Raw genomic sequence first — 8,468 nt, forward strand, 5'->3', positions numbered from 1 at the left:
CATTTGCAAGTAGATGTTGTGCTCTCCTCATTTACAGAATCTCCTCAGATGTTGTACTTCAAGCCCTCTCTGGATATTTGATTCTGTGAACAGCTGCTGAACATTCAGATTGATTGCTTTTCCTTCACATACTACTGAAGAGTTCATTTATTCCGCTGCAGTCTGGTGGGATTTATATTTGAGTACTATCCTGAGCCTGTGTTCCAGCCCAAGGCTCTTCAAAGTGCATCCATGCTGCTCAGACATGGCCCTGTGCTCAACAGCAGACCTTAGGAGACCTCGGGGGTCCAGCAGAGGCATATGCTGAGAGCACTGAATGAATATCTTTGGAGTGCAGAGAGTCTGGACAGGTCTGTTCCAGTCTGGTAGCAGCATTGGATGGTCAGTGTTGGGCTCCTTCATCCATCAGCATAGCACACAGATGGTAAAGCACTCAAATGCAAGGTGTTCTTCTGCCAACAGAGGGGAAAAGCCAGGCACAACCAAGGATGTTGCTGTCCTTTATTATTCAATCTGAGTACTAATACTCAATGACAGGCCCTGCTGAGCCTCTGGATGCAGACTAAATATTGATGCCTTAAAGACCTAGAAATAAAGCAACACATTTTAGAGACCATATTCGTATAGGATGTAATCTAAAGGCTGGTCTTTATTGGAGGCCACCAAGGGGCAGATATAGAAAGTGACCACCCCCTTGTGGGGTGAATACAGTTTTATAAGTTTAGCAAATTAGCATAATTGACAAAAATCCCCAATTACAGACATAAGTGGTGAGGTAATTCCCCCTTTTGGCTCCACCTCTTACTGTAGCCTCCATTTAGGTAGGAACTAAACTTTGTTTGTGAAAGGTGTCTCAAAGAGCTAGTTTCAACCTTGGCTCCCAGGAAGAACCAAGATAGGTTAGAGGCCCTGGATGCCCTGTCTCGGAGCCTCTGGATTGTGCTTTGTCTTTCTACCTATCAGGGTAGGGAGAAGTACGGGGGCTAGCTAGGAGCTATATAACTACATAGCAATAGACCTATGAATATATATGAAGGAAATAGAAAAGCAAAAATCATTCTGGCATCAATATGATTGTTGGGGCAGCAAGCTCAGCAGCTCATGTTTGTAGACAACACGTGCCTTCACTACCCTCTCAGAGGCAGCACCCAACAGGCACATTCCTAAGTTCCTGAGTTCACCAGGCCCAGATCTTCATGGAATCTTGGTATGGTTTGAGTTGGAAGATCATCTTGTTCCAAGTCCCTGGCATAGACAGGGACATGTTATACTAGACCAGGTTGCTCAGTGCCCTGTCCCAGCTGATCTTGAGCATTTCCAGAGACAGAGCATTCACAGCTTCTCTGGGCATGTGTCTTCCCATTGCTTCAGTAATTGCTGTCTTCACTGTGGTTCAATAATTTAAAAACTGGGAAACGGTACTCACTACTTTCCCAAGATCTTCATGCCAGAATGAGGATTTCTTTTAAAAGTAATTCTAAAATAATTAATCACAATTTTCTTTTCCTTTTCCATTTATTTTTCCTTAGTTTTAAAGTTAATGATGCAACATTTAAGATAAGGGGTGTTAGGCAATATCCACTAAAGAACTTCTTCAGCCCCATCCAGCTGGTGCTTGGTTGTAAAAAGCAATGCTGCATTTCATTTAATTTTAGAGCTGAACAGAAGCCCCTGTAACTGTCCTAGGGACTGGGTCAACTGACTTGTATGTCTAGAGCAGTCATGGAAAGGTACTAGTCTAGATATAAAACTGTATAAAAAATGAGGCAGCTGCAATAATTACATAGCACTTCCCTTTTCTTATGACAAAGTCTCACTTTAGATGAAGGAAGAAACTGGATTTTCTACCAAGATGAGTGGAAGTGCAGTAAGACCTCGGTGCCAGTACTGCCCAACTGCAGGAAGGGCTGGGCTCAGCTGTCCTGGCTGGTGTTGGAGATCCCTGCTCAGGAGAGGAGCGTGCTTTGGGCTTTGCATCAGTGCCTGCCTGACCAGAAAGAGGCCACTTCTTGGGGATGACTGCCCCCTCCATCAAGGAAAAGGTCTATGAGGTTGGAGCTTCTCTGGTGGTATAGATGGAGGTCACAGGAGTGTGGGCTGTAGGCTGTAAAAATGATTCTACAAACCCAGTAAAAACTGGGAATGCCTCTGTGAAATTTATTTTGTCAGTCTAAATTTCAGTTAGTTCTAAATTACTGATTATTCATCAGTCTAGTTCTAAATTACAACAGATTAAAGATGACTCAGAGATCCTAGGCCCACACAATTTCACATTGTGATTCTTGCCCAGAGTTTACCTAAGGACCTGGTATTTTGCACTCTGGCAGACTCAAAGTTCATGGACACCCTCTGATGCTCTGCTCTGACCATTGGTTTTTACAGAGTCACACCAGAATAAATTTTTTTCTGAAAGGATGAGCAAAGCTACTAAACACAGAGTGGGGACTGAAACTGGGAGTTGATGGTGTTCTATAAAATGGTTCTGTACTGGCTGCAGTAGGTTCAGTACTTGTTTTAACACTGTTAGAAGGGAGCCGGTCTTTTGCCCTGGATTTTGTTGCAGGGCAACACCAAGTATAGGTTTATTCATCCTCTAAGTGGCATCAAAGAAGTGCAGCGCCACTATTTGTTGTCTTTAGTGTGGTTTTGCCTCTAATTTTACACACATGGTTCATGTGGGATGGTGCCTTGTCCCATTCCTGTCCTGTGCTGCCCCAGTTCTTTGCTGTGTGGGACAGTCCTGGGGGTTTGCTGGAGCTTATGGTCTCTTTCACGTTTTTCAACAGGTTAAAGCCAAGTGGAAACGTCCTTATATGTGTATTAGTACCTGGACTGAAGTTGGGTCATCTTGGCCTTCTGCATTTCGTTGTCTTCATGTTCTGAGTAAGTCCAGCAGGATGTAGGCTACAAAAAAGAAAGGAGGGGAAAGGTGTAAAGAGAGCTCTTTTGGCATTTGAAACAGCACATCTGGACTTTGCATTGTCTGATTTTCTCCCTCTAACCCAGTCTCCATCCTCTCTTGGAATAATTTGGATTATGTTTTTTTTCCCCATCCAATCCCCTCAGTGTTTTGGTTTTTAGTTTTTTTCTGCATTTTTTTGTTTGTTTGCTTTGGTGGTTTTTTTTTACTTGATTTTTTTTCCTTATGAAAGCTGGGACAATTTACCTCAAATACTTGAAGCAAAGATGAATCCAGTTTTTAAGAACTCACAGGGGTCTGTTTTTAAGAAACTCGGGGGGCTCGTGTTTGCACAGGGCAGAAAGTCCCCAAGCAGATGTTGCTGCTCCTCCAGAAATGTGCATGGATATTGAGAAGTGTAGCTCTTTGTAGCTTCCTCCCAAACGGCAACTGCTAAGTAAGGTGCCCTTAACTGTAGTCTTTTAGTAGCCAAAACCATAAAGTGGAAAATGGGCAGCTGAAGGGTCTCAGTGACCTCCAAGAGGCCCAGAGAAGGACGGCACTGTGGTGAGAGGTGATGGATGACATCAGAGTCCTGCTGGGGCCAAGACTCTGCTAAAACTTCATGTGATGTAAAGAGATGGAAGACACCTTCCACCAACTTCATAACAGTTTCCTAAGGAAAAGCAGCTGCCTCTTGCCCTTCCCTCCTAAAATAAAACAGGGCTGCTTCCTGTTTTGCATTGTTGACATCACATTTTAAATGGTGCTGTCTGTTGGGGGAAGTAGAGGGGGAGATGCACGGGGGTCACCATTCTTACTCTTCACGTGCTCCTCTCAGAGGGTACTGCCTGCAAGCTGCACTCAGGGCAAGTATGTCATGTAAATCTTCTAGTGGGTTCCTCCCACTCCAACTCCTTCCAAATGAAACTGGATCTGGAGAGCCTCTGAAAGCAGCTGGGATGTTACAGTTCAGCAGAAACTGACCTTGGGCCACCCCAAGGGATATAACTGGTACCTCTGTACCCTCAAATGATCCCAAGGAGCCAAGTGGGGGATGATAAATTATAGTAGGGCCTAATTTTTGAGCCCCATGGGAGCCCAAAGGTCTTTTTGGGTATCAAGATGATCTCAGCAGATGTCCTGAAGCACATTTGGTCCCCAAGTAACTTCAAGAGACACTGTGGGCTCACAGGGACATCTCAGGGGACTTCTGAGAAAGAAATACAGCACAGGATGGGCCTGAGCTGACCTGCAGAGTTCGATTTGGTGCATGGACATCTGGAACTGACCTCTAGGAGCTAATATGGTAACCCCAAAACAACATGCACAGCATGTGTGTCTGGGGGCAAAAGAAGTCAACAGTTAGGACATGGGCATCATCTGTGGTTGCTAATGAGCACAGAGAGTTGCTTGAGATCACCAATTAATAGATGGAGTTACTAGAGGTCACCTTTACTCCAAAATTTTGGCTCATGGTCAACTGAAGTCACTAATTATCACACAGAGTTACCCCTGTACCCAAAATTTCAGCTTGGGGTCATCTGAGATCACCAATTATCACATAGGGTTACTAGACGTGAGCTGTATCCCAAAATTTTGGCTCATGGTCACCTGAGATCACTAATCATCACATAAAGTTATTAGAGAGAAATATTATGCCAAAATTTCAGTTTGTGGTCATCTGAGACCAACCAGTCACTGGCTCTTTGGGGTATCAGTTGAGGTCACCAAATTAACAGACATTTAATTAAATTAATTTATAACAACAAGAGTCTCTGCTGAGCGTTGTTCAAAGACATAAAGGAGAATTACTGCTGGGGACAGTGTCAAACACATAAAACCACAAAACTTATTTTATACCATGGTTATTAATTTCAAAAATTGCAGACATGTTCACTATCTCTCCAGCTGCTCCCATCCATCACTTCCATTAGGCCATCCCTTCCAGTCATCCAACACTATCTTAACAGTGCATTTTCAACTGCAGTATGATGTGAAAGCAAATGCCTGATTTTTTACTACAAAAATAAGGGCAGGAAAAACAGATAGGAATTAATACTTATAATCTTAGGGAGAATTATTTTTCCCAACCCTCTACCTCCTTAACCATGCTCTGTTTAACAAAATGTGCTTCCTAAACTTCATTGCCTACTGTGCACTAAGAACACAAGACACTATACAGGTGTCATAGGTGCTGTGTTTTAAGCAGGGGAAAACATGGCAGATATCTGCCATCTATGCAATACTACATACAGAGCTCTTCTCTGTAGCACAGAATTCAAACCACATTTTTCAACTATAAAAAAGAAAGCCAAACCTTGCTGTGTTCAGACCTTCTTGTCTTTAGCCAGGGTTTAGAAGATACATTGGAGATGATTCCATTTCACTGAAACTGTGCAGAGATGCAGCACAAACAGGAGCCCTCTTCACTGCCTCAAGGCAGAAGTGGATGCAACAATGAGAATAATGGTCTGTCTGGAAGGACAAAATTGTTTGATCAGATCAAAAACATTTTTCAGGAGAAAACTCAGAAACCAGGGAACAAAAATAAAAATTCCTTTTTTAATCATCCAAAATGTGCTGAGTTCAGCTTGGACTTTAAAAGGAACAAGTAAGTTGCTAACACTGCAACCAAGACTAGGTATGATTCACGCTAGGTACGATTCTTCACACCTTCAGTTAACCACAGCATGTTCATTTGTGTCAGCTGAGACACAGACAGGTCTCCAGCCTACAAACTGCAAATCCCATAAGGAGCTGCTGCTTAAACTAGTTTAGTGCTGAATTAATTGTCGATGGTAAATAACGACTGAAGTAATGCAGTGATTTATGTAACATTTAAAGTCACACCTGCACTCATATTGGGCAGGTTGGAGTGTACACCAATTCAGTGATTCTGGATTTGTATCTTTGGCATCCTCAGTCATGAGGATAACCTGACTCTTTCCATGATGACATACTCTACTTGCCAACCCACAGCCCTTCCAGTGAAATCCTGCTGCACAGTAGCAAAATTTGACACGCCAGCGAGAACACAGCTGCTCACAGAAACAAGGTTTAATGCTCATCCAATACATGGATTCTACCTTCCACTTGCCCTCTATTTCATTCACAGCTCCCTTCTTTTTGCACTGTTCTCCAGCTTCTTTCCTTGGAAACCAAGCCCCTCCACTTCCTCTTCTACTTTGGGCCAGCAAATTCCTGCAGTGGGAACAGGGGCCTAGATATGAAAAAAAATTCCCCCCAAAGGAGGGAGTTATCTCCTGGTGCTGTGCTAACGAAGGGCTGTGGCTGATAGAATTGTAATGCTTAAATAAAAGCAGAAAAGACATGGAACCATGTGCCATGGGGAACTGGGTTGCTTTATAGAAATAAAAGAAGGGATGAATAGGTGAGACAGTCTCTCATCACTAGACATGACTTCACCTATAGACTCTCCTCCTCCCTCCCAGCAATGACACTGGCTTTCTTTCATAGCATTTCATGCATTTCAAAGGGCCAATAGCATAAAAGGATTCCAAAAATAGGTTACAGCCTGAAACCAAAAAGCAGCTGTTTCATTAGCAACAAGAGAAGCAGAAGGGGAAAGAATTGTAGGACAGAGCTCCCTAAGTGTGCCAAATGACTTGCATTTCATGTATTTTATGCTATCTAACAGACATTCTTCTAGAATCAGGACACATTTCAGATGTACAGGAACTGATATAGCTGGAACGTGCTGTGTGTGCTCCTTTCTCCTTACACCAAGAAGGATTACTGAGAATCAGAGTCTTGGGACATGACTATCAGCACTCCCTTTTATAGGACATCCTACAGGATCATCTTGCACTGGAACAGGAAGCTTGCATCACTGCTTCCTGGGTTCTGAGTAACAGCTGGACACATACTCTGAACTTGTGCTTACAAAGTATCACTGTCACAAGGTAGATCCTCTGCCTCCTACACATCCCTGGACTTCTCCCATAGAGAAGAAATCCTATCCATGAAGATCAACATTCGCCCTTTATCCAAAGCCTCTGCAATTCATCACAGGCAAAGTTCATCATCTGTCTTGGAATGGCAGCCTGGAATCAAAATGCAAATGGTGAGCAGAACGAAGAGTGATTCAGTGTCCTCAGACTAGCCAGGATTCACTGTGTTAGGTGGCAAGAGAGGATACAGAAACTCATCCTATGTGTGTAAGTACACAGATATTCCAGTTTAGAACAGGTACAGGATTCAGACTGAGTTTAGAGATGGCAGATCTCAGAGCTCATTACATCATTAGACAGCTGGTCTAACGATTCAGGTCAGAACTGAGATGAAAATAAATATCCAGCAGTTTGTACTGACCACTGACACTATATGATGTGAAAAGGGATGAAACAAGTAGAAGATAAATCCTTCTGATTAAAAAGCAAGGGCAGGAAGAGAGATGTACCAATATTCAAGCTACAAGCAAGGCTTGGAAATGAGAAATTCAATCCTAGTTCTATTAGACAGCTGAATTGATCACAAATGCCTCATTTCTCAGTCTTCATATAACCCACCCCTAGGGCCAACTCACCCTGAGACTGTCATAGCAGAGACCCCCCTGTAAGAGCACTCAGCAGTGGGACAGCTGATCTTCCCAGAATTTTGCCAGGCAGGGTGTGGGCAGCCAGCAGCCACTGATGGCTTGTGTCCTGTGGTGTCCTCAAGGAGTGCAGCTCCTCGAGTAGCCAGAGGCTCAGAGATGTGCCACACATGAGTTCTGTTCCCATGGAAAACATCATGAGACCACATCAGCTGTGGGAAAATGGTGTGGGAGACAAAGCAGTCTCTCATCATTCTTGTACTTCATCCCTACTGACATGCTTTGCTGCCTGCACCTGGTCCCTGCACATGGACCCCCACTGGGGAATTCCTGCTCCTTTCATCAGCTTAGGAATGCTCAGCAGGACCCAGCCTTCCCTATTGCTGCCTCTCCAGCCCCACAGCAAGCTCTGGGTACGACGTGGGAAGCAGAGGTGTGTGGGTCACACGCAGGGATCTGTTATTCCAGGTCCCACAGCAGTGACTACTGAGGTGCAGCGGACATTCCTGCATCTGTGCAAGGGAGCTTAGTTTCAGCAAAAGGTAAGGAAAGTCAGCAGCCTCAGAGGAGTTACAGAGAATTACCAGGTCTAGCTGCATCAAGAGCGGTCCAGACAGACAGCCATAAGGAAAAGGAGGGTTGGGATAGGGCAAGGGAGGGAAAGGAATTTGTCAATAAAACAGCAGATAATTGAGAGGGAAAGCAACTGAAACTCCTTTTCTTTTTCCAGATAGATGGAGCTTGTTACAGATGGAGACCGTACTGCTCCTAGACAAGGACCAATGATACTTTTGACAGTACAAAATGACCACGGCCAATTCAAGTGTTCAGCTGCCAAAGTCATACCTGAAAATATGCTGCTCTGTGGGCAAAGAAAGCAGAAGTGCTTTCTGCACTGCCTCTCTCACTGTTTGCCTCAGTTTTAGCCTTGGAAGACACCCAGTGCTTTAAAGACCTAGGCAGATGGGGTAGAACTAATCCAAATAAATCAATTAAGAGGTCCACATCTGA

The 8,468-nt window shown here is 43.9% G+C and overlaps 2 long non-coding RNA genes across 2 annotated transcripts; one reads left to right on the top strand and one right to left on the bottom strand.

Annotated features, from left to right (window-relative positions):
- The first annotated feature begins 252 nt into the window (after positions 1-252).
- Positions 253-8,468, top strand: LOC128809551 (uncharacterized). Its single transcript, XR_008437765.1, has 4 exons — positions 253-424; positions 1,812-2,051; positions 2,787-2,883; positions 8,188-8,468. It is a non-coding gene; the product is annotated as an uncharacterized LOC128809551 (long non-coding RNA).
- LOC128809552 (uncharacterized) lies at positions 5,299-7,152 on the bottom strand. Its single transcript, XR_008437766.1, has 3 exons — positions 6,807-7,152; positions 5,989-6,103; positions 5,299-5,377 (listed from the first exon to the last, which is right to left on the bottom strand). It is a non-coding gene; the product is annotated as an uncharacterized LOC128809552 (long non-coding RNA).

The sequence above is a fragment of the Vidua macroura genome, chromosome 6 (assembly GCF_024509145.1).
Source record: "Vidua macroura isolate BioBank_ID:100142 chromosome 6, ASM2450914v1, whole genome shotgun sequence".
Taxonomy (NCBI): Eukaryota; Metazoa; Chordata; class Aves; order Passeriformes; family Viduidae; genus Vidua; species Vidua macroura.